A 24450-nucleotide genomic window follows, 5' to 3' on the forward strand; every position below is an offset into this window, starting at 1 on the left:
GTAAATTTTTACTCGAATTAGCAAATGGTAAATTAATTTCAGCAGATAATATATGTCGGAATCAAGAAATTAAACTGGTTAGCAAAACATTTAAGATTGATTTGATACCAGTAGAGTTAGGGAGTTTTGATGTGATAATCGGTATGGACTGGTTGAAAGAAGTGAAAGCAGAGATCGTTTGTTACAAAAATGCAATTCGCATTATACGAGAAAAAGGAAAACCCTTAATGGTGTACGGAGAAAAGGGCAACACGAAGCTACATCTTATTAGTAATTTGAAGGCACAAAAACTAATAAGAAAAGGTTGCTATGCTGTTCTAGCAAACGTCGAGAAAGTACAAACTGAAGAAAAGAGCATCAATGATGTTCCCATTGCAAAAGAATTTCCCGATGAATTTCCGAAAGAATTACCGGGATTACCCCCACATCGATCCGTTGAATTTCAAATAGATCTTGTACCAGGAGCTGCACCAATAGCTCGTGCTCCTTACAGACTCGCACCCAGTGAGATGAAACAACTGCAAAGCCAATTACAAGAACTTTTAGAGCGTGGTTTCATTCGACCAAGCACATCACCATGGGGAGCTCCTGTTTTGTTTGTCAAGAAGAAGGATGGTACATTTAGGTTGTGTATTGACTACAGAGAGTTGAACAAACTTACCATCAAAAACCGTTATCCACTGCCGAGAATTGACGACTTATTTGATCAACTACAAGGCTCGTCGGTTTATTCGAAGATCGATTTACGTTCTGAATATCATCAAATGCGAGTAAAGGAGGATGATATTCCAAAAACTGCTTTTAGGACGTGTTATGGTCATTACGAGTTTATGGTTATGCCGTTTGGATTGACTAACGCACCAGCTGTGTTCATGGACCTTATGAACCGAGTGTGTGGGCCATATCTTAACAAGTTTGTCATTGTTTTCATCGATGACATACTTATTTAATCAAAGAATGATCAAGAGCACGAAGAACATTTGAGAAAAGTGCTAGAAGTATTGAGGAAAGAAAAACTGTACGCTAAGTTTTCAAAGTGTGCATTTTGGTTGGAAGAAGTTCAATTCCTCGGTCACATAGTGAACAAAGAAGGTATCCAGGTGGACCCGGCAAAGATCGAAACCGTTAAAAAGTGGGAAACCCCAAAAACTCCGAAACATATACGTCAATTTTTAGGATTGGCTGGTTACTTCAGAAGATTCATCCAAGATTTCTCCAAAATAGCAAAACCCTTGACTGCATTAACGCATAAAGGGAAGAAATTTGAATGGAAGGATGAACAAGAGAGGGCGTTTCAATTATTGAAGAAAAAGCTAACTACGGCACCTATATTGTCATTGCCTGAAGGGAATGATGATTTTGTGATTTATTGTGACGCATCAAAGCAAGGTCTCGGTTCTGTATTAATGCAACGGACGAAGGTGATTGCTTATGCATCTAGACAATTAAAGATTCACGAGCAAAATTATACGACGCATGATTTGGAATTAGGCGCGGTTGTTTTTGCATTAAAGACTTGGAGGCACTACTTATATGGGGTCAAAAGTATTATATATACAGACCACAAAAGTCTTCAACACATATTTAATCAGAAACAACTGAATATGAGGCAGCATAGGTGGATTGAATTGTTGAATGATTATGACTTTAAGATTCATTACCACCCGGGGAAGGCAAATGTGGTAGCTGACGCCTTGAGTAGAAATGACAGAGAACCCATTCGAGTAAAATCTATGAATATAATGATTCACAATAACCTTACTACTCAAATAAAGGAGGCGCAACAAAGAGTTTTAAAAGAGGGAAATTTAAAGAATGAAATACCCAAAGGATCGGAGAAGCATCTTAATATTCAGAAAGATGGAACCCGGTATAGGGCTGAAAGGATTTGGGTACCAAAATTTGGAGATATGAGAGAAATGGTACTTAGAGAAGCTCATAAAACCAGATACTCAATACATCCTGAAACGGGGAAGATGTACAAGGATCTTAAGAAACATTTTTGGTGGCCAGGTATGAAAGCCGATATTGCTAAATATGTAGGAGAATGTTTGACGTGTTCTAAGGTCAAAGCTGAACATCAGAAACCATCAGGTCTACTACAACAACCTGAAATCCTGGAATGGAAATGGGAAAACATTACCATGGATTTAATTACTAAATTGCCAAGGACTGCAAGTGGTTATGATACTATTTGGGTAATAGTTGATCGTCTCACCAAGTCAGCACACTTCCTCCCAATAAGAGAAGATGACAAGATGGAGAAGTTAGCACGACTGTTTTTGAAGGAAGTCATCTCCAGACATGGAATACCAATCTCTATTATCTCTGATAGGGATGGCAGATTTATTTCAAGATTCTGGCAGACATTACAACAAGCATTAGGAACTCGTCTAGACATGAGTACTGCCTATCATCCACAAACTGATGGGCAGAGAGAAAGGACGATACAAACACTTGAAGACATGCTACGAGCATGTGTTATTGATTTCGGAAACAGTTGGGATCGACATCTACCGTTAGCAGAATTTTCCTACAACAACAGCTACCATTCAAGCATTGAGATGGCGCCGTTTGAAGCACTTTATGGTAGAAAGTGCAGGTCTCCGATTTGTTGGAGTGAAGTGGGGGATAGACAGATTACGGGTCCGGAGATTATACAAGAAACTACTGAGAAGATCATCCAAATTCAACAACGATTGAAAACCGCCCAAAGTCGACAAAAGAGCTACACTGACATTAAAAGAAAAGATATAGAATTTGAATTTGGAGAGATGGTCATGCTTAAAGTTGCACCTTGGAAAGGCGTTGTTCGATTTGGTAAACGAGGGAAATTAAATCCAAGGTATATTGGACCATTCAAGATTATTGATCGTGTCGGACCAGTAGCTTACCGACTTAAGTTACCTCAACAACTCGCGACTGTACATAACACTTTCCACGTCTCGAATTTGAAGAAATGTTTTGCAAAAGAAGATCTCACTATTCCGTTAGATGAAATCCAAATCAACGAAAAACTTCAATTCATCGAAGAACCCGTCGAAATAATGGATCGTGAGGTTAAAAGACTTAAGCAAAACAAGATACCAATTGTTAAGGTTCGATGGAATGCTCGTAGAGGACCCGAGTTCACCTGGGAGCATGAAGATCAGATGAATAAGAAATACCCATATCTATTTCCAGAAGATTCGTCAACACCTTCAACAGCTTAAAATTTCGGGACGAAATTTATTTAACGGGTAGGTACTGTAGTGACCCGAACTTTTCCATGTTTATATATATTAATTGAGATTTATATTTACATGATTAAATGTTTCCAACATGTTAAGCAATCAAACTTGTTAAGACTTGATTAATTGAAATATGTTTCATATAGACAATTGACCACCCAAGTTGACCGGTGATTCACGAACGTTAAAACTTGTAAAAACTATATGATGACATATATATGGATATATATATATATATATATATATATATATATATATATATATATATATATATATATATATATTTAACATGATACTATGATAAGTAAACATATCATTAAGTATATTAACAATGAACTACATATGTAAAAACAAGACTACTAACTTAATGATTTTTAAACGAGACATATATGTAACGATTATCGTTGTAAAGACATTTAATGTATATATATCATATTAAGAGATATTCATACATGATAATATCATGATAATATAATAATTTAAAATCTCATTTGATATTATAAACATTGGGTTAACAACATTTAACAAGATCGTTAACCTAAAGGTTTCAAAACAACACTTACATGTAACGACTAACGATGACTTAACGACTCAGTTAAAATGTATATACATGTAGTGTTTTAATATGTATTTATACACTTTTGAAAGAATTCAATACACTTATCAAAATACTTCTACTTAACAAAAATGCTTACAATTACATCCTCGTTCAGTTTCATCAACAATTCTACTCGTATGCACCCGTATTCGTACTCGTACAATACACAGCGTTTAGATGTATGTACTATTGGTATATACACTCCAATGATCAGCTCTTAGCAGCCCATGTGAGTTACCTAACACATGTGGGAACCATCATTTGGCAACTAGCATGAAATATCTCATAAAATTACAAAAATATGAGTAATCATTCATGACTTATTTACATGAAAACAAAATTACATATCCTTTATATCTAATCCATACACCAACGACCAAAAACACCTACAAACACTTTCATTCTTCAATTTTCTTCATCTAGTTGATCTCTCTCAAGTTCTATCTTCAAGTTCTAAGTGTTCTTCATATATTCTACAAGTTCTAGTTACATAAAATCAAGAATACTTTCAAGTTTGCTAGCTCACTTCCAATCTTGTAAGGTGATCATCCAACCTCAAGAAATCTTTGTTTCTTACAGTAGGTTATCATTCTAATACAAGGTAATAATCATATTCAAACTTTGGTTCAATTTCTATAACTATAACAATTTTATTTCAAGTGATGATCTTACTTGAACTTGTTTTCGTGTCATGATTCTGCTTCAAGAACTTCGAGCCATCCAAGGATCCGTTGAAGCTAGATCCATTTTTCTCTTTTCCAGTAGGTTTATCCAAGGAACTTAAGGTAGTAATGATGTTCATAACATCATTCGATTCATACATATAAAGTTATCTTATTCGAAGGTTTAAACTTGTAATCACTAGAACATAGTTTAGTTAATTCTAAACTTGTTCGCAAATAAAAGTTAATCCTTCTAACTTGACTTTTAAAATCAACTAAACACATGTTCTATATCTATATGATATGCTAACTTAATGATTTAAAACCTGGAAACACGAAAAACACCGTAAAACCGGATTTACGCCGTCGTAGTAACACCGCGGGCTGTTTTGGGTTAGTTAATTAAAAACTATGATAAACTTTGATTTAAAAGTTGTTATTCTGAGAAAATGATTTTTATTATGAACATGAAACTATATCCAAAAATTATGGTTAAACTCAAAGTGGAAGTATGTTTTCTAAAATGGTCATCTAGACGTCGTTCTTTCGACTGAAATGACTACCTTTACAAAAACGACTTGTAACTTATTTTTCTGACAATAAACCTATACTTTTTCTGTTTAGATTCATAAAATAGAGTTCAATATGAAACCATAGCAATTTGATTCACTCAAAACGGATTTAAAATGAAGAAGTTATGGGTAAAACAAGATTGGATACTTTTTCTCATTTTAGCTACGTGAAAATTGGTAACAAATCTATTCCAACCATAACTTAATCAACTTGTATTGTATATTATGTAATCTTGAGATACCATAGACACGTATACAATGTTTCGACCTATCATGTCGACACATCTATATATATTTCGGAACAACCATAGACACTCTATATGTGAATGTTGGAGTTAGTTATACAGGGTTGAGGTTGATTCCAAAATATAAATAGTTTGAGTTGTGATCAATACTGAGATACGTATACACTGGGTAGTGGATTGATTCAAGATAATATTTATCGATTTATTTCTGTACATCTAACTGTGGACAACTAGTTGTAGGTTACTAACGAGGACAGCTGACTTAATAAACTTAAAACATCAAAATATATTAAAAGTGTTGTAAATATATTTTGAACATACTTTGATATATATGTATATATTGTTATAGGTTCGTGAATCAACCAGTGGCCAAGTCTTACTTCCCGACGAAGTAAAAATTTGTGAAAGTGAGTTATAGTCCCACTTTTAAAATCTAATATTTTTGGGATGAGAATACATGCAGGTTTTATAAATGATTTACAAAATTTTACAAAATAGACATAAGTACGTGAAACTACATTCTATGGTTGAATTATCAAAATCGAATATGCCTCTTTTTATTAAGTCTGGTAATCTAAGAATTAGGGAACAGACACCCTAATTGACGCGAATCCTAAAGATAGATCTATTGGGCCTAACAAACCCCATCCAAAGTACCGGATGCTTTAGTACTTCGAAATTTATATCATATCCGAAGGGTGTCCCGGAATGATGGGGATATTCTTATATATGCATCTTGTTAATGTCGGTTACCAGGTGTTCACCATATGAATGATTTTTATCTCTATGTATGGGATGTGTATTGAAATATGAAATCTTGTGGTCTATTGTTACGATTTGATATATATAGGTTAAACCTATAACTCACTAACATTTTTGTTGACGTTTAAAGCATGTTTATTCTTGGGTGAATACTAAGAGCTTCCGCTGTTGCATACTAAAATAAGGACAAGATTTAGAGTCCATGTTTGTATGATATTGTGTAAAAACTGCATTCAAGAAACTGATTTCGATGTAACATATTTGTAATGTAAACCATTATGTAATGGTCGTGTGTAAACAGGATATTTTAGATTATCATTATTTGATAATCTACGTAAAGCTTTTTAAACCTTTATTTATGAAATAAAGGTTATGGTTTGTTTTAAAAATGAATGCAGTCTTTGAAAAATGTCTCATATAGAGGTCAAAACCTCGCAACGAAATCAATTAATATGGAACATTTTTAATCAATAAGAACGGGACATTTCAGTTAAATTGTTACATTATCATTATATTATGATATATAATATATCTTAGTATGATATATATACAGTTAAATGTCGTTACAACGATAATCGTTACATATATGTCTCGTTTCGAAATCATTAAGTTAGTACTCTTATTTTTACATATGTAGTTCATTGTTAATACACTTAATGATATATTTACTTATCATTTAACATAATTAACCAAGTGTATCAATATCTTAATATGATTCATATGTACTTAGTAAGACGTTGTTATAATGATAATCGTTATATATATCGTTTTCGAGTTTCTTAAATTCAATAGTCTCATTTTTATGTATATAACTCATTGTTAAAATACCTAATGAGATACTTACATATCATAATATCATGTTAACTATATATATAACCATATATATGTCATCATATAGTTTTTACAAATTTTAACGTTCGTGAATCACCGTTCAACTTGGGTGGTCAATTGTCTATATGAAATCTATTTCACTTAATCAAGTCTTAACAATTTTGATTGCTTAACATGTTGGAAACACTTAATCATGTAAATATCAAATTCATTTAATATATGTAAACATGGAAAAGTTCGGGTCACTACAGGCTCTGTACGCGTCGTGCACCCTTCTATTATATATATAAAAAAAAATTGCATTTTCGGTTGGATAACGGGTTGGGTCGTTACATACATAATCAAATGTGTGTATATATATATATATATATATATATATATATATATATATATATATATATATATAAAGATATATTTAAGAAATTATTAATAAAGTCAACGGTGGTCAACGACGGATGCGTCCACGACGCGTCCCCCGACTCGGCCGACGCGTCCTTTTTAGGTCTCGACCGATGCATCCCCGACTCGCGACTTTTACAACCTTGATCCTTAGGGATGACATGATTTTCTTTAAATCAATTGAACATCAATAATGGTGGTATATATTGACCCTATAGGAAGGTTTTACCAGATTCGTTCACGGACCTCTACCCCAGGAACACTGCCCGAATGGATGTGTTCCAGGGTACCGTCGATCGAGTTCGGATTTCTGCCCGAACGTGTGTGATACGTGCAAATGATGAGAGTCGTTGAAATAAATGATCTACTAATGCTACAAAAATCGGTGTTTAAAAAAAATATGAATTGATGTAAAAGAATTGCTCTAACACGTACTCAGTATTATTAAAAGTTAAATCAACACGTACTCAGTATTATTAAAAGTTAAATCAATGCATTTGACGTTACAATTAACAGCTTACCGAATCCAATTGCTGACATGCAATTTTGATAGATGATTGTAGATGTCGGAGAGATGTAATTTAGCGAGGTTCGATCGGTGACATTGAATTAGGGTTTGGGAGACATAATCAGAGTCCAGTAAAGAACTAGGGAAAAAGAAATTGTTAAGGTATACTAAACAGAATACCGATAACGCGCTTAATCTATCTTCTTCTCCATCATCCTTCAACATTTCTTCATAACTGTAGGTCATTAACTTCGACATTTTAGGCTCCGTTCCACTAGAGTTTTTGCCGAAATAAAATGAAATGAAGGGGAGGATTTGAGATCCTTTCAATTTGGAAGGAATATTAGGCTAAAATCATCTATCCCCTTTGTTTTCCTTCCTTTCAATCAAAACTCAAAAACACACAACTTTTTTATTTTCTTTCTACTTCTGTTCCTTTCTGTCCAAAACAAAACTCTGGAACAGAGCCATAGGGTTTTTACATTAAGTTACTTTAATAGACATAATACAGGAGTAATATACAAGGTTTTGGTTGCTACTAAGTTTTTTAATCATAAATTTTGTTTTCGGTAGATTCTAAATCCAAATAGGTAAATATTAACGGGTTGTTAATCAAAATGTTCATTTTTCAAATTCATTATAACAATATGCCCTCAAAAATTAAATTATTAAAATGTCTTCACAAATCGTAAAATAACCTTGTGATCATGGTATTCATACTTTATTGGTTACTTCAAATTTCAAGTTGCTACTTGGAAGTCGTCTCCAGACATGGAATACCAATCTCTATTATCTCTGATAGGGATGGCAGATTTATTTCAAGATTCTGGCAGACATTACAGCAAGCATTAGGAACTCATCTAGACATGAGTACTGCCTATCATCCACAAACTGATGGGAAGAGCGAAAGGATGATACAAACGCTTGAAGACATGCTACTAGCATGTGTTACTGATTTCGGAAACAGTTGGGATCGACATCTACCGTTAGCAGAATTTTCCTACAACAACAGCTACCATTCAAGCATTGAGATGGCGCCGTTTGAAGCACTTTATGGTAGAAAGTGCAGGTCTCCAATTTATTGGAGTGAAGTGGGGGATAGACAGATTACGGGTCCAGAGATTATACAAGAAACTACCGAGAAGATCATCCAAATTCAACAATGGTTGAAAACCGCCCAAAGTCGACAAAAGAGCTACGCTGACATTAAAAGAAAAGATATAGAATTTGAAATTGGAGAGATGGTCATGCTTAAAGTTGCACCTTGGAAAGGCGTTGTTCAATTTGGTAAACGAGGGAAATTAAACCCAAGGTATATTGTACCATTCAAGATTATTGATCGTGTCGGACCAGTAGCTTACCGACTTGAGTTACCTCAACAACTCGCGGCTGTACATAACACTTTCCACGTCTTGAAATCACGAGTATCAAGGTTTGTACTTGCGAACTTGTGAATGCCTTGCAAAAATTGCAACCTTGCGACTAGTTATTTTCAAATGTAATCTATATGTATCACCTTTATTCACTATTATATTTTGTAATCATTTTAAGGTTATAATATATTATACATTTCTTCGTACCAAATAAAATACTTAATCAACGTTGGTAATACAAATTGTATTTCATGGTGTAAACCTCATTTGATGTATTGATCCTCCCACAAAACAATGTGAGACATAATTTTAAAAAATAATACATATGCAAGAACTTGTGAATTAATTGTCCGATGCATTTACAGATACAAAAGGTTGACCAAAACTATATACCTGCAGTAAATGCTGAAATGTCCCGTTCATATTGATTATAAACGTTCCATATTAATTGATTTCGTTGCGAGGTTTTGACCTCTATATGAGACGTTTTTCAAAGACTGCATTCATTTTTAAAACAACCATAACCTTTATTTTATCAATAAAGGTTTTAAAAACATTACGTAGATAATCAAATAATGATAATCTAAAATATACTGTTTACACACGACCATTACATAATGGTTTACAATAGAAATATATTACATCGACATATGTTTCTTGAATGCAGTTTTTACACAATATCATACAAACATGGACTCCAAATCTTGTCCTTCTTTTAGTATGCAACAGCGGAAGCTCTTATTATTCACCTGAGAATAAACATGCTTTAAACGTCAACAAAAATGTTGGTGAGTTATAGGTTTAACCTATATATATCAAATCGTAACAATAGACCACAAGATTTCATATTTCAATACACATCCCATACATAGAGATAAAAATCATTCATATGGTGAACACCTGGTAACCGACATTAACAAGATGCATATATAAGAATATCCCCATCATTTAGGGACACCCTTCGGATATGATATAAATTTCGAAGTACTAAAGCATCCGGTACTTTGTATGGGGTTTGTTAGGCCCAATAGATCTATCTTTAGGATTCGCGTCAATTAGTGTGTCTGTTCCCTAATTCTTAGATTACCAGACTTAATAAAAAGGGGCATATTCGATTTTGATAATTCAACAATAGAATGTAGTTTCACATACTTGTGTCTATTTTGAAAATCATTTATAAAACCTGCATGTATTCTCATCCCAAAAATATTAGATTTTAAAAGTGGGACTATAACTCACTTTTACAGATATTTCCTTCCTCGGAAATAAGACTTGGCCACGGATCGATTCACGAACCTATACAAATATGTACATATATATCAAAGTATGATCAAAATATAATTACAACCATTTTTATTATGTTTTAAAGATTTGAGTGTATTAAGTCAGATGTCCTCGTTAGTAACCTATAACTAGTTGTCCACAGTTAGATGTACAGAAATAAATCGATATATAAATCAATCCACGACCCAGTGTGTACAAGTCTCAGGCTAAATCATAACTCAAAGTATATATATTTTTGGAATCAACCTCAACCCTGTATAGCTAACTCCAACATTACTGCATATAGAGTGTCTATGGTTGTTCCAAATAATATATATACATGGGTCGATATGATATGTCAAAACATTTGCATACGTGTCTATGGTATCCCAAGATTACATAATATATTAGAATACATGTATAATACAATATAAGTTAGCTAGAATATGATTTGTATAGATTTGATAAACATTTCCCGTAGCTAAAAAGATCAAAAATATCCAATCTTGTTTTACCCACAACTTCTTCATTTTAAATCCGTTTTGAGTGAATCAAATTTCTATGGTTTCATATTGAACTCTAATTTAAGAATCCAAACAGAAAAAGTATAGGTTTATAGTCAGAAATTTAAGTTACATGTCAATTACTAAAGAGGTAGTCATTTTCGTCGAAAGAACGACATCTTGATGACCATTTTGAAAAACATACTTTCATTTTGAGTTTAACCAAGATTTTTTTTGGATATAGTTTTATGTTGATATGAAAAATCATTTTCCCAGAAGAACAACTTTTAAATCAAAGTTTATCATAGTTTTTAATTATCCAAACCAAAATAGCCCCCGGTTTCACTACGACGGCGTATATTCGATTTTATGGTGTTCATCGTGTTTCCGAGTTTTAAATCATTAATGTGATGCCCCGTACAAAACCATCGTGTACGAATCATCAACAACAGGATCATTACAAGGTTAAGTACTATATGCGATTTCAAAAAGAGTTGGCATTCATAAATAAAGTGATGTCTAAACCAACATCGAATGTTTTACAATCCAAAAGCAGGCTCCACTAAGTAGAAGCAAATAATAAGTATATGTGACCACAATGGTCGTTACAAGTCATAGTTCAAAAGTACTAAAATTTGAATGCAAGGTAAAGTAGTTCATGCGATGACAACTCTAAGCAGCGGGTGTCTACAGCACGACTAGTACACAACGGAAGCTAACCTCAAGCACCTGAGAAAAACATGCTTAAAAACGTCAACACAAAGGTTGGTGAGCTATAGTTTAAGTATAACAGTAAGTAAGGTAGGCCACGAGATTTCAGTGCTACAAAGAGCGTTTCAAAATAGTATGATAAAGTATATGTTAACCGTGGGCACTTGGTAACTAACTTAACGTTTATACCCCCTGAAAGTACACTTGGCAAGTGCATATGTCTACGAAGTATTAAACACTCGTTAAATGCTAGCGCGACTAGCCCGAGTGGGGATGTCAAACCCTATGGATCCATATCTAAGATTCGCGTTCACGGTTCAAAAACCAATGATTAAACGTTACCGAGCTAAAGGAAATGTTTATGCTGTTGTATAACCCACACATATATAAGTTTAAGTACTCGTGCCTAGTATGTAAAACATAAAATCTGCATGTATTCTCAGTTCCCAAAATAAGTTAAAGTAAAAAGGGAATGCTATAACTCACAATGATAAAGTAGTCGTAAAGTCGAGTCGGGAAAAGTGTGCAAGTAATCGGTCTGAAAGTCCTCAACCTAAGTTAAATAGTACTAAGTCAGTAAATCGTCCGAATAGGTTTAAGAGTATGTAAATAAGGTCTTAAAAGTCATCATCATTCATCATCAAACAAAAGGCGTAAAGTAAGTTTCGTTTATGAAAGTAGTTTAAAACAAAAGCTGAATTCAGTAAGTCACCACGGCCACTACCCTTACTGAATTAAGGTGAGACCAGTGGCCATGGCTCCATATATGAGTCCTTTAAGTGTGGTAAAATTTACAGAAGCAAACTCGTCTTCGTTTGACCGTGGCGATGGTCTAAGTGCGAGTAGGTCAGAAATTTCTGCACAACGTTAAAAGGACATAGTGACGATCGGAGGGCCATAAATCCTAAACCGTAACTCGGATTAAGAAGAGTCCTATATGAAAAGTTATCTACTCGAAAAGATATATCTGAAACTCAAGGTTACAGTAGCCCAGGTTTACTGGTCTGTTACAGAAACAGCACAACAGTAGGTAGAAGGCAGAAAGTAGAAAAATAGTGGGTTCCGGTGGGTTTGATGCTTGATGTTCATCATGGTTCTCATCCTTGATGCCTATAGCTTCAAGTGTACAAATCATTGATGTGTTTACATCATCTTTACCAAGTTTTGACCATCATAACCCTAGTGTAAGTCTAAGACATGAAGCACAACTCACTTAAGAGTTGTATGAAGTTTGATGAACCAAAGTTACATCAAAGTCTTAGATCTAACACATACATGAAGTATAAAAGTAATACTAACTAAGTTTTGACAATTATGACACAAGTGTGAGTCTAAGACATGTAGATCAACTCACTTAAGAGTTGTATGAAGTTGATGAACCAAAGTTACATCAAGGTCTTAGATCTAACACTTACATGAACTTTAAAAGTAAAAACAAGTTACAAACTTGAAAGTAAGTTAACTAATCAAGATCTTAAGATGTAGAACATAGTTCTTAGTTAGATCTTGAAGATCCAAGATTCAAAAGTCTAGATCAAACATAAGTGTACAAAGTTATATTTAAAAAGTTTCATTTACATGTTCTTGAACTAGTAAAGTTAACTTTAGTTCAAGATTAATGAGATCAAAGTTAACTAGTAACATTTGACCAATAACAACCAACAAACATGAAATTAAAGTACATAATACAAAGAAATAACTAAGTAAACAAGTAAAAGGTTCATGGTTGTTCATACTTTAAAGATTCAAACCAAAGTTTGATCTTTAAGAAAGTAAACTTTAAAGTTTACTAAGATGACTTACAAGTATGATTTGCAACACATGAACATTAATCTTTTAAAATTAACAAGTGTAGAACATAACTAGAAAGTTCATGTTCTTGTTGTTCTTGTTATAACAATATAAAATGAAGAATCAAACTAACAAGTCTTGATTCTTGAAAGCTAGTAAGTAAGTAACAACAACTAGTAACTACAAGTAATCAAACATTAAACAAGAACAAGTATCAAACAACAAATGATGATGATGATTAAGTGATGTTGGGCCACGGTTTTGGCCAAAGAAAAGGAAGAGGAAGAAGCTTGTTACTTACAAGAATTAGAGAGAGTAAAGAGAGAAAAATAAGATGCAAGTAATGTGTGTCTTTGAATGAGAGAATACAAGTTGATATGGTAACAAAATTTGAAGCAAAAAGCACCCTCCAAGGCCTAGGAGGCCGATGGTTTTGAGGGGTTCCAAGGGGGAGGGATTAGTCCATTAGGTTTATACATGTAAAGCTCTTTAAAGTTGGTTACAAGGTGGTTGTTTATGGGAAAGATGTGCAACTAGATTCCATGTGCATAAAACTAACTACTTACATCTAAAATGATACTTACATGTAGTATAAATGGGCTAGTTAATCCAATATGGTATAGGGTGGGTTTATAAGCCCATATTCATGTGTCCATTAACATTAACAAGGTCCAAGTTCAAGTAGTTAACAAATAAATCCAATTAAAACCCAAGTAACTAACTAATCACCATAGTTAATTAAAATGATTAATAAAATTAATCATGAATGTAAATAATACTTGAAAATATTATTCGTGCAAGTTTCGTGTGTCACAAAGACGTTTTGGGCATTTAAAGTCAAGTACGGTTAATCATGGCGACATGTAAATGTAATAACATACATTTGTTTAATCACACGTATTAATAATAATAATTATTAATAAATAAACGTTGGAAAATACAGGGTCGTTACATTACCCACATGTTAAAGAAAATTTCGTCCCGAAATTTAAGCTGAGGTAGATGGAGGAGTCGGGAAAAGGTGAGGATACTTTCGCATCATTTGATCCTTTCGCTCCCAAGTAAACTCAGGTCCTCGTTTGGCATTCCATCGCACTCGGACGATCGGAATCTTGTTGCGTTTCAAAGTTTTGATCTCACGATCCATAATTTCAACAGGTTCTTCCACGAAGTGGAGTTTGTCATCAATTGTAAGTTCTTCAAGTGGTATGATAAGCTCGGGTGCATCAAGACACTTCTTCAAGTTTGACACATGGAAGGTAGGATGAACTGAGCTCAATTGTGCTGGTAGATCCAAATGGTAGGCAACAGGTCTAACACGTTCCAAGATTTCAAAAGGACCAATGTATCGTGGGTTTAACTTTTCACGTTTTCCAAAATGGATCACACGTTTCCAAGGTGCAACCTTCAACATTACACGATCACCAACGTTGAATTCAAAGTCTTTACGTTTAAGATCAGCATAACTCTTTTGGCGATCACGGGCAGTCTTAAGTCTAGCTTGAATCTGAGCAATCTTCTCCGTGGTTTCGTGGACTACCTCGGGTCCGGTGATTTGCTTTTCGCCTACTTCGGCCCAAAAAATAGGAGATCGGCACTTGCGGCCATACAGTGCTTCAAGAGGTGCGGCATTAATGCTCGAGTGAGAACTGTTGTTGTACGAGAATTCGGCTAGTGGCAAATGCCTTTCCCAGGCTTTTCCAAAATCAATGACACATGCACACAACATGTCCTCCAAGTTCTGAATCATTCGTTCACTTTGTCCGTCAGTCTGTGGATGATACGCAGTAGTCATGTCGAGACGGGTTCCCATGGCTTCTTGCAAAGAATGCCAAAATCTAGAAGCAAAACGGGGATCGCGATCCGAGATGATCGATAAAGGTACACCATGACGAGATACAACCTCTTTGATGTATAATTGAGCAAGTCTCTCCATTGTATCCATTTCCTTCATCGCTAGAAAGTGTGCAGATTTGGTAAGGCTGTCAACAATAACCCAAATGGTATCGTATCCGCCCACCCTCTTTGGTAGCTTGGTAATGAAATCCATCGTGATCCTTTCCCACTTCCATTGTGGGATTTCTGGCTGTTGAAGTAACCCAGAAGGTCTCTGATGCTCGGCTTTAACTTTCGAGCAGGTTAAACATTTACCAACATAGGTCGCAACGTCCTTCTTAAGATTCGGCCACCAATACTGTTCTTTAAGGTCGTGGTACATCTTGCCCGCTCCAGGATGAATCGAATATCTCGATTTGTGTGCTTCATCAAGTATAAGGTTCCGTAGATCTCCATAAAGAGGTACCCAAATTCTTCCGGCATAACATCGGAGTCCAGACTCCCTAACCTCGAATCGAGAAACAAGTATGTTCAAATGTTCATGAGTTAAATTCTCCTCCTTGAGAGCCTCATCTTGGGCTACTCTGATCTGGCTGTTAAGGTTCGAATGGATGGTGATGTTCAGAGCCCTAACACGAAGAGGTACCTGATGTTATGCGAGGTGTATATAAAATAGCTTATATTTTACAAGGAAATACTATTAAATACGATACAATTTTACTCAAGATATTTATTTATTTATTGAATGGATATACTTAAACCTTGCTACAACACTTATAGGCAGTGTACCTAATCGTATAGTAGTGTAGTTTTTTGTAAGTCCGGTTCGTTACACAGGGAATCTTTTTCACAAAGCTTAAAGCTATATTAGTTTAAATTTATAAAAATACAAATATATATATAAGTAATATTATTGTAAAGAGGGGTTTTTACCGTTTAATGACCGGTTTGTCGATTTTAAAACTTTAGTCGCAGTTAAAACAAAATGTAAAATATTAAATAAATAAAAGACTTAATTTAAAACGTAAAGTAAATAAAGATAATGAAATTGCGATAAATAAAAGTGCGATAAAATAAACTTGCGATAATTAAAAAGTACGATAATTAAAAGTGCAATTAAATACAATAACAATAAATAAAAGTGCGATAATTAGAAGTGCAATTAAATATAAAATAAAGGAAATTAAATATGAAATAAAAGAATTATGCTTATTTAAACTTCCGTAATCATGATGTTTGACGTGTTGATTTTAGTTTTATGCCCATGGGTTAATTGTCCTTTGTCCTGGATTATTTAATATGTCCGTCTGGTTTTTGTCCATAACAGTCCATCAGTCATAAATATAAAGTGCAAGTGTCCTCGTCAAATTATCCTTATACCCGAAGTTAAATATTCCAACTAATTGGGGACTTAAACTGTAACAAGATTTTAATACTTTGTTTAATAATTACACCAGGATGTCGACTGAGTGTAACCCAAGGTTTTAATACTTTGTTATCAATTATGCCAAGTGTCCTTGTACATAATTTCACCCCTGTTTTAATAATTCTAGTGACTATTAATCCATTCCCGTGTCCGGTTAAATGAACGATTATTCGTACATATAAATACCCCGCCCATCGTGTCCGATCGAGTGTATATGGTTATTTATAGGGATGTCCAATTGTAAATCTTTATATTAACATTAACAAACTATCATTTAGTTAAACAAATATAAAGCCCATTAATAGCCCATAGTCTAATTTCCACAAGTGTCGTTCTTTTGTCCAAACCCCAATTATGGTACAAAGCCCAATTACCCAATTTTAGTAATTAGCCCAACATCATGATTACTTCGTTTTAAATAAGCATAATAATAACTTAGCTACGAGACATTAATGTAAAAAGGTTGAACATAACTTACAATGATTAAAAATAGCGTAGCGTTACACGGACATAATTTCGACTTACACCCTTACAACATTCGCTAACATACCCTTATTATTAGAATTAAAATTAAAATTAAAATTAAATTTAAAATATAAATATAATATATATATATATATATATATATATATATATATATATATATATATATATATATATATATATATATATGTATATATATATATATATATATATATATTACGTATATATTGAGAGAGAGATAGATTATATGATATTTTGATCGATCAAACTGCGTTTGCGTTTATAGGCAGTTTCATTTTTTGGGGCTCCGCGAGTCGTGGCCCTCTCGTTCCTCAAACTCGGCGAGTCGCGGAGATATCAAATCCAGCTCACAAAGCCTTGGCTCCTAGCTTGCCGACGGATTTAAATATAAATATAATATATAAATAATTATAAGAATTATTTAAATATTATATTATATTTATATGCATAGTTGACTTGCAATTTTTAGTCCGTTGCGTCGAGCGTTGAGAGTTGACTCTTGTCCCTGTTCCGGATTTTCGAACGTCCTTGCGTACTATTTTATATCTTGTACTTTGCGTTTTGAATCTTGTACTCTTGTAATTTTGAGACGTTTCTTATCAATAATTGGAACCTCTTTGATTGTATTTTGTACTTTTGAGCTTTTTGGTCGTTTGCGTCTTCAATTCGTCGAATCTGTCTTCTGTCTTCACCTTTTATTATTTAAACGAATATTACTTGTAAATAGAACAATTGCAACTAAAAGCTTGTCTTTCTTGAGGAATAATGCTATGAAATATATGTTCGTTTTTAGCATTATCAAATATTCCCACACTTGAGCGTTGCTTGTCCTAAAGCAATGTAGTCTTGAAATACTAGAATCGCTTCTTTATTCTTCACACTTTGTACATCAGTGATTTCTATACGGCGGTATAAACAATAGTAGTAACGATATGGTTTACAGTCCCACATGACTATAAAATTTAGATCCTTTAAGGAAATTGGATCTTTATGAAAACATTTGATCTTTTGAAAATTCAATCTAGCTTTTATCCTAGATAAGTTTTCTGGAATAACCCTTCACCGGTGTTTGCAAATTCTTTTTGTGGGTTTGGTGGGTTTCATATTTGAAAATTTTAGCTCAAAACTTGCGGTTTTGTGTCACCCACTTGCTAACCTTGTATTTGAAACGCAACACGTCCAGTATACTTGCTCCAAATATTACCTTTTGGTAAACTACCGTCCGGTTGTAAAGGAAAGCGTTGAACAAGCAACTGTTAAGGCAATGTCCCCTGACATGCTTTTAATTATGGTCTATAACGTGTCGAACACAATTACTATCCTTTGTAGGAGCAATAGTAAAGCTCACCCTTATAATTTTTCGGTCTGGAACAAGGTCCTGTCTTTGACCATGCTATGCAACCACCGTTCTTACGGTTGACACCCGATTTGGTTCAGGTGACCTAATGAATTCCAGGTGAATTCCTAGGATTTTACGTTCAAAGGTAATGAACGCATTGAAAATAGGTTTTCAGAAAACAAATCGGTTTATAATTTGATCAAAATATTTACTCGTTCAAGCTCGAGTTTAGATATCATTGAATTCCATGAGTTTGAATTCTCAATCTTTAAGGTCAATCTCAAGGATTGAGTAATATCAGTCTTAAAAGCTGATTTTTGATCTTTAAGGAGATTATCCTTTCTGGGGATCTGATTCATTAGTCTTATCAAGCTAATTTTCACGGTGCCCCCCATTGTACGAGATAAATCCTTCTCATGGTTAGGATAAATCTGACCACTTGGCGACCCTGTTTTATGCTGAGGTCTGTGGATTTCCTGCTGATTTTAGTGATGACTTTTCTAGATTTTTCGTCAACCTACAGCTGGTCTGGACGACAACTTCTTAACCTAAATCAAGAAGCGCGTGTCTTTTTTCAGAAGACTTTACTTCCTTTTAATGATGGAATTGATTCATCGTGTAGATCCATCTTTCTTACACTAAATCGGCTAAAACATTTAATTATCGTCCAAAAAAAAGTATCTTCAATTATTTGTACAAAAATATGTGATATATATTTTGAATAACTTGGTGAAAATTTCCCACACTTGGCTTTTATTTTCCTTTTTATTGTCCTCTATTCAATTTTAAATGAATTCTAACATTTTGGTTTGTTTCTCAATTTATGTCCTTTCCAAGGTAACAATAATTTCGGTGTTAACACCTAGTTTTATCGTTCATAAATATGTATAAACATGATTTTAAATTCATTTAGTTGAAAATTTTGAAAAATTTTACTAGAATTGGGTAGTCAGTATATAAGACTAGGGCTGTTCTTTATTATCAGAGAGCACTAGATTCTAATACAACTACTGCTTTACTAGTATTTTTAATGGTAACCAAGTGTATAAAGTAAAAATTTTAAAAATCCGAAAGAATTTAACCCCTTCCCACACTTAAGATCTTGCAATGCCCTCATTTGTAAGAAATCAGTAACAATTTAAATTATTGAGGGTGATTAGCGTAGAAATGATTAAATTTTACCAAAGTTTCCAAACATATTTGTGTTTGTTTGCTGAATGATAAATGGTGCATATCATTTGTTCATTCCGTCTTGTTGTTATATCACATTTATTTTGTCGTCAAAATTAGTAGCTTTTTCTGAACTTAATGCCAGTCTTTGAAAATGCGTTGTTTTACCCTGTTGTGTACATAAGATAAACTGCAAACATATATACATATTTTTGAAGTTTGGTATATTACCCCACATTCAAACATTATTAAAATCTAAAAATAAAAATTAGTAAATTATAAAAACTAATACAATTCCAACATAAGTATTAAATGTATCAACATTGCAAATTATAAAATAAATAAAACTAAGTAGACTAGGGATGATACTGATACCAGTAGGGGTTCCATGCATAACCATATGTGTTATAAAATGCTTCGGCTGGGTTATACGTAGGATACGGTGGTTGGATCTCTATAGACCAGGGAGGAAATACGGGCGATGGAGTAGGAATATAGTTTCTACCTACATGTTGGCAATGAGCTATGATTTGGTTTTGATGAACTTGCCAATCTTCAAATGCTCGATGTCTAGCATTTTCATACTCTTGTGAAGCTATAAACCTTTGAATTTCTGTCATTTCATTTCCTCCTCCCACATTACCTGGCTGTTGGTTTCTCTCAACCTGTGGATGTCTACCATGGTATTGTACTGCGGCGTTATTTCGCCTCTTCAAAACCTTCGCACCATGGTATACATTTAAACCTATTGTATCGCGGGGTTCTGGTTCTTCGACTAATAATCCCCCCCCGACTTATATCCACACCGAGATATTCAGCAATCAAAGTAATAAATATACCACCTCCTATTATGCTATGCGGTCTCATCCCCCTAACCATAGATGATAAATAATAACCCACACAATAAAGTATAATTACAGTTCTTTGTGGGTCTCGAATACACATGTGGTAAAACAAATCCTGTTCATTTACCTTTTCCTTATTCTTACCTCGTTGTGTAATCGAATTGGCTAAAAACCTATGAATTACTCTTAACTCTGCTCTATCTATATCCAAATAAGAGTAATTTCCCCCTTTAAATCGGTGATGGCTAGTCATTTGACTCCATACACCATGCGTATCAAAATTTTCATCAATTTTCCTACCGTTCAATATCAACCCTCTACAATCGGCAGATGCTAACTCCTCAGGCGTATATATACGTAAGGCCTGAGCCATGTCTAGTAGAGAAATGTGGCGCATCGAACCTCCTAATAAAAATCTAATAAAAGATCGATCGGTTAAACTAGCTCCCCAATCATTTATTTCTATACTAAATAATTTTTCACACCATACTTTATATACAGGTCTACGCATGTTGAATAAACGTACCCAATCGTTAAAAGTAGAATTACCATACCTCTGTGTAAGTAATTCCCTAATTGGCCCGGCTAATTCTACAGCTTCTAACGGTGCCCATTCTATTACCCTTGGTACTTCAACAGCTTTAGAATGAAGAGTATGCAAGCCCCTTTGGTATTTTGGATAATCTATCCAACGTCTGTCAAATCTCAAGTTCGGGTGCAAATCTTCCAAGTGCATATCTGAAAATGTCATAACTGGATGAGGTATATCTTGTTTATAATAGCTATCAACATTCTGTTGTTCCGCATTCTCAGGAGGAGCATTGCGAGCTTGGGATGAAGATTCACCCCTTTTAGTCTGTAAAACACATCAAACACAATTTTTGTGCATCCAAATATGCATTAGTGTCAGCAAAATCATCAATCAAAATAATTACAATGACATGTTCAATTTATATCAAACTTAAGCTCATTTTCATATTTTTATCAAATCTACACTTTTTCAAATAAGAATATACGAAAATGTTTACCAAGTTCATAAGCATTCAACTCAAATAACATGTCAAAATAATCATTACTAGCAATTAAACAAGTTTCAAATGGCATTATCTCTCAAAAATCAAGTTCATGAATTTTAGACTTGAAAAAGTCCACTTTAATTCTCAAAATCATGCTTAGGCTCAAAGTTTAGATCATTTAACTACCTAAACATGTTACACTACTTAATTTAGCAACAATTCATGACAAAAATCGGCCATAACCTGTTTATATCAAAAAGCCCCAAATTTGCTCAAGAACACAAACCCTAGATTACTCAAAATTTGAAGTTTAAGGCTTCTAATCATGTTAAATAGCATCAATCTAGGTTATACAAGCATAATACACAAGCAATTTAAGCATAATTACACTAAAAAGCTTTAAAATCGAATTGGGGAAAAAATTGCTCAAGAACAATAATTTTCGGATTAGATGGTGTTTAGGTGTAGAAATTGTAGTAACCCGAACTTTTCCATGTTTATATATATTAATTGAGATTGATATTTACATGATTAAATGTTTCCAACATGTTAAACAATCAAACTTGTTAAGACTTGATTAATTGAAATATGTTTCATATAGACAATTGACCACCCAAGTTGACCGGTGATTCACGAACGTTAAAACTTGTAAAAACTATATGATGACATATATATGGATATATATATATAGTTAACATGATACTATGATAAGTAAACATATCATTAAGTATATTAACAATGAAATACATATGTAAAAAAACAAGACTACTAACTTAATGATTTTTAAACGAGACATATATGTAACGATTATCGTTGTAAAGACATTTAATGTATATATATCATATTAAGAGATATTCATACATGATAATATCATGATAATATAATAATTTAAAATCTCATTTGATATTATAAACATTGGGTTAACAACATTTAACAAGATCGTTAACCTAAATGTTTCAAAACAACAATTACATGTAACGACTAACGATGACTTAACGACTCAACTAAAATGTATATACATGTAGTGTTTTAATATGTATTTATACACTTTTTAAAGACTTCAATACACTTATCAAAATACTTCTACTTAACAAAAATGCTTACAATTACATCCTCGTTCAGTTTCATCAACAATTCTACTCGTATGCACCCGTATTCGTACTCGTACAATACACAGCTTTTAGATGTATGTACTATTGGTATATACACTCCAATGATCAGCTCTTAGCAGCCCATGTGAGTCACCTAACACATGTGGGAACCATCATTTGGCAACTAGCATGAAATATCTCATAAAATTACAAAAATATGAGTAATCATTCATGACTTATTTACATGAAAACAAAATTACATATCCTTTATATCTAATCCATACACCAACGACCAAAAACACCTACAAACACTTTCATTCTTCAATTTTATTCATCTAATTGATCTCTCTCAAGTTCTATCTTCAAGTTCTAAGTGTTCTTCATATATTCTACAAGTTCTAGTTACATAAAATCAAGAATACTTTCAAGTTTGCTAGCTCACTTCCAATCTTGTAAGGTGATCATCCAACCTCAAGAAATCTTTGTTTCTTAAAGTAGGTTATTATTCTAATACAAGGTAATAATCATATTCAAACTTTGGTTCAATTTCTATAACTATAACAATCTTATTTCAAGTGATGATCTTACTTGAACTTGTTTTCGAGTCATGATTCTGCTTCAAGAACTTCTAGCCATCCAAGGATCCGTTGAAGCTAGATCCATTTTTCTCTTTTCCATTAGGTTTATCTAAGGAACTTAAGGTAGTAATGATGTTCATAACATCATTCGATTCATATATATATAAAGCTATCTTATTCGAAGGTTTAAACTCGTAATCACTAGAACATAGTTTAGTTAATTCTAAACTTGTTCGCAAACAAAAGTTAATCCTTCTAACTTGACTTTTAAAATTAACTAAACACATGTTCTATATCTATATGATATGTTAACTTAATGATTTAAAACCTGGAAACACGAAAAACACCGTAAAACCGGATTTATGCCGTCGTAGTAACACCGCGGGCTGTTTTGGGTTAGTTAATTAAAAACTATGATAAACTTTGATTTAAAAGTTGTTATTCTGAGAAAATGATTTTTATTATGAACATGAAGCTATATCCAAAACTTATGGTTAAACTCAAAGTGGAAGTATGTTTTCTAAAATGGTCATCTAGACGTCGTTCTTTCGACTGAAATGACTACCTTTACAAAAACGACTTGTAACTTATTTTTCCGACTATAAACCTATACTTTTTCTGTTTAGATTCATAAAATAGAGTTCAATATGAAACCATAGCAATTTGATTCACTCAAAACGGATTTAAAATGAAGAAGTTATGGGTAAAACAAGATTGGATAATTTTTCTCATTTTAGCTACGTGAAAATTGGTAACAAATCTATTCCAACCATAACTTAATCAACTTGTATTGTATATTATGTAATCTTGAGATACCATAGACACGTATACAATGTTTCAACCTATCATGTCGACACATCTATATATATTTCGGAACAACCATAGACACTCTATATGTGAATGTTGGAGTTAGCTATACAGGGTTGAGGTTGATTCCAAAATATATATAGTTTGAGTTGTGATCAATACTGAGATACGTATACACTGGGTCGTGGATTGATTCAAGATAATATTTATCGATTTATTTCTGTACATCTAACTGTGGACAACTAGTTGTAGGTTACTAACGAGGACAGCTGACTTAATAAACTTAAAACATCAAAATATATTAAAAGTGTTGTAAATATATTTTGAACATACTTTAATATATATGTATATATTGTTATAGGTTCGTGAATCAACAGTGGCCAAGTCTTA

Source organism: Rutidosis leptorrhynchoides, chromosome 10 (assembly GCF_046630445.1).
Source record: "Rutidosis leptorrhynchoides isolate AG116_Rl617_1_P2 chromosome 10, CSIRO_AGI_Rlap_v1, whole genome shotgun sequence".
NCBI classification, from domain to species: Eukaryota; Viridiplantae; Streptophyta; class Magnoliopsida; order Asterales; family Asteraceae; genus Rutidosis; species Rutidosis leptorrhynchoides.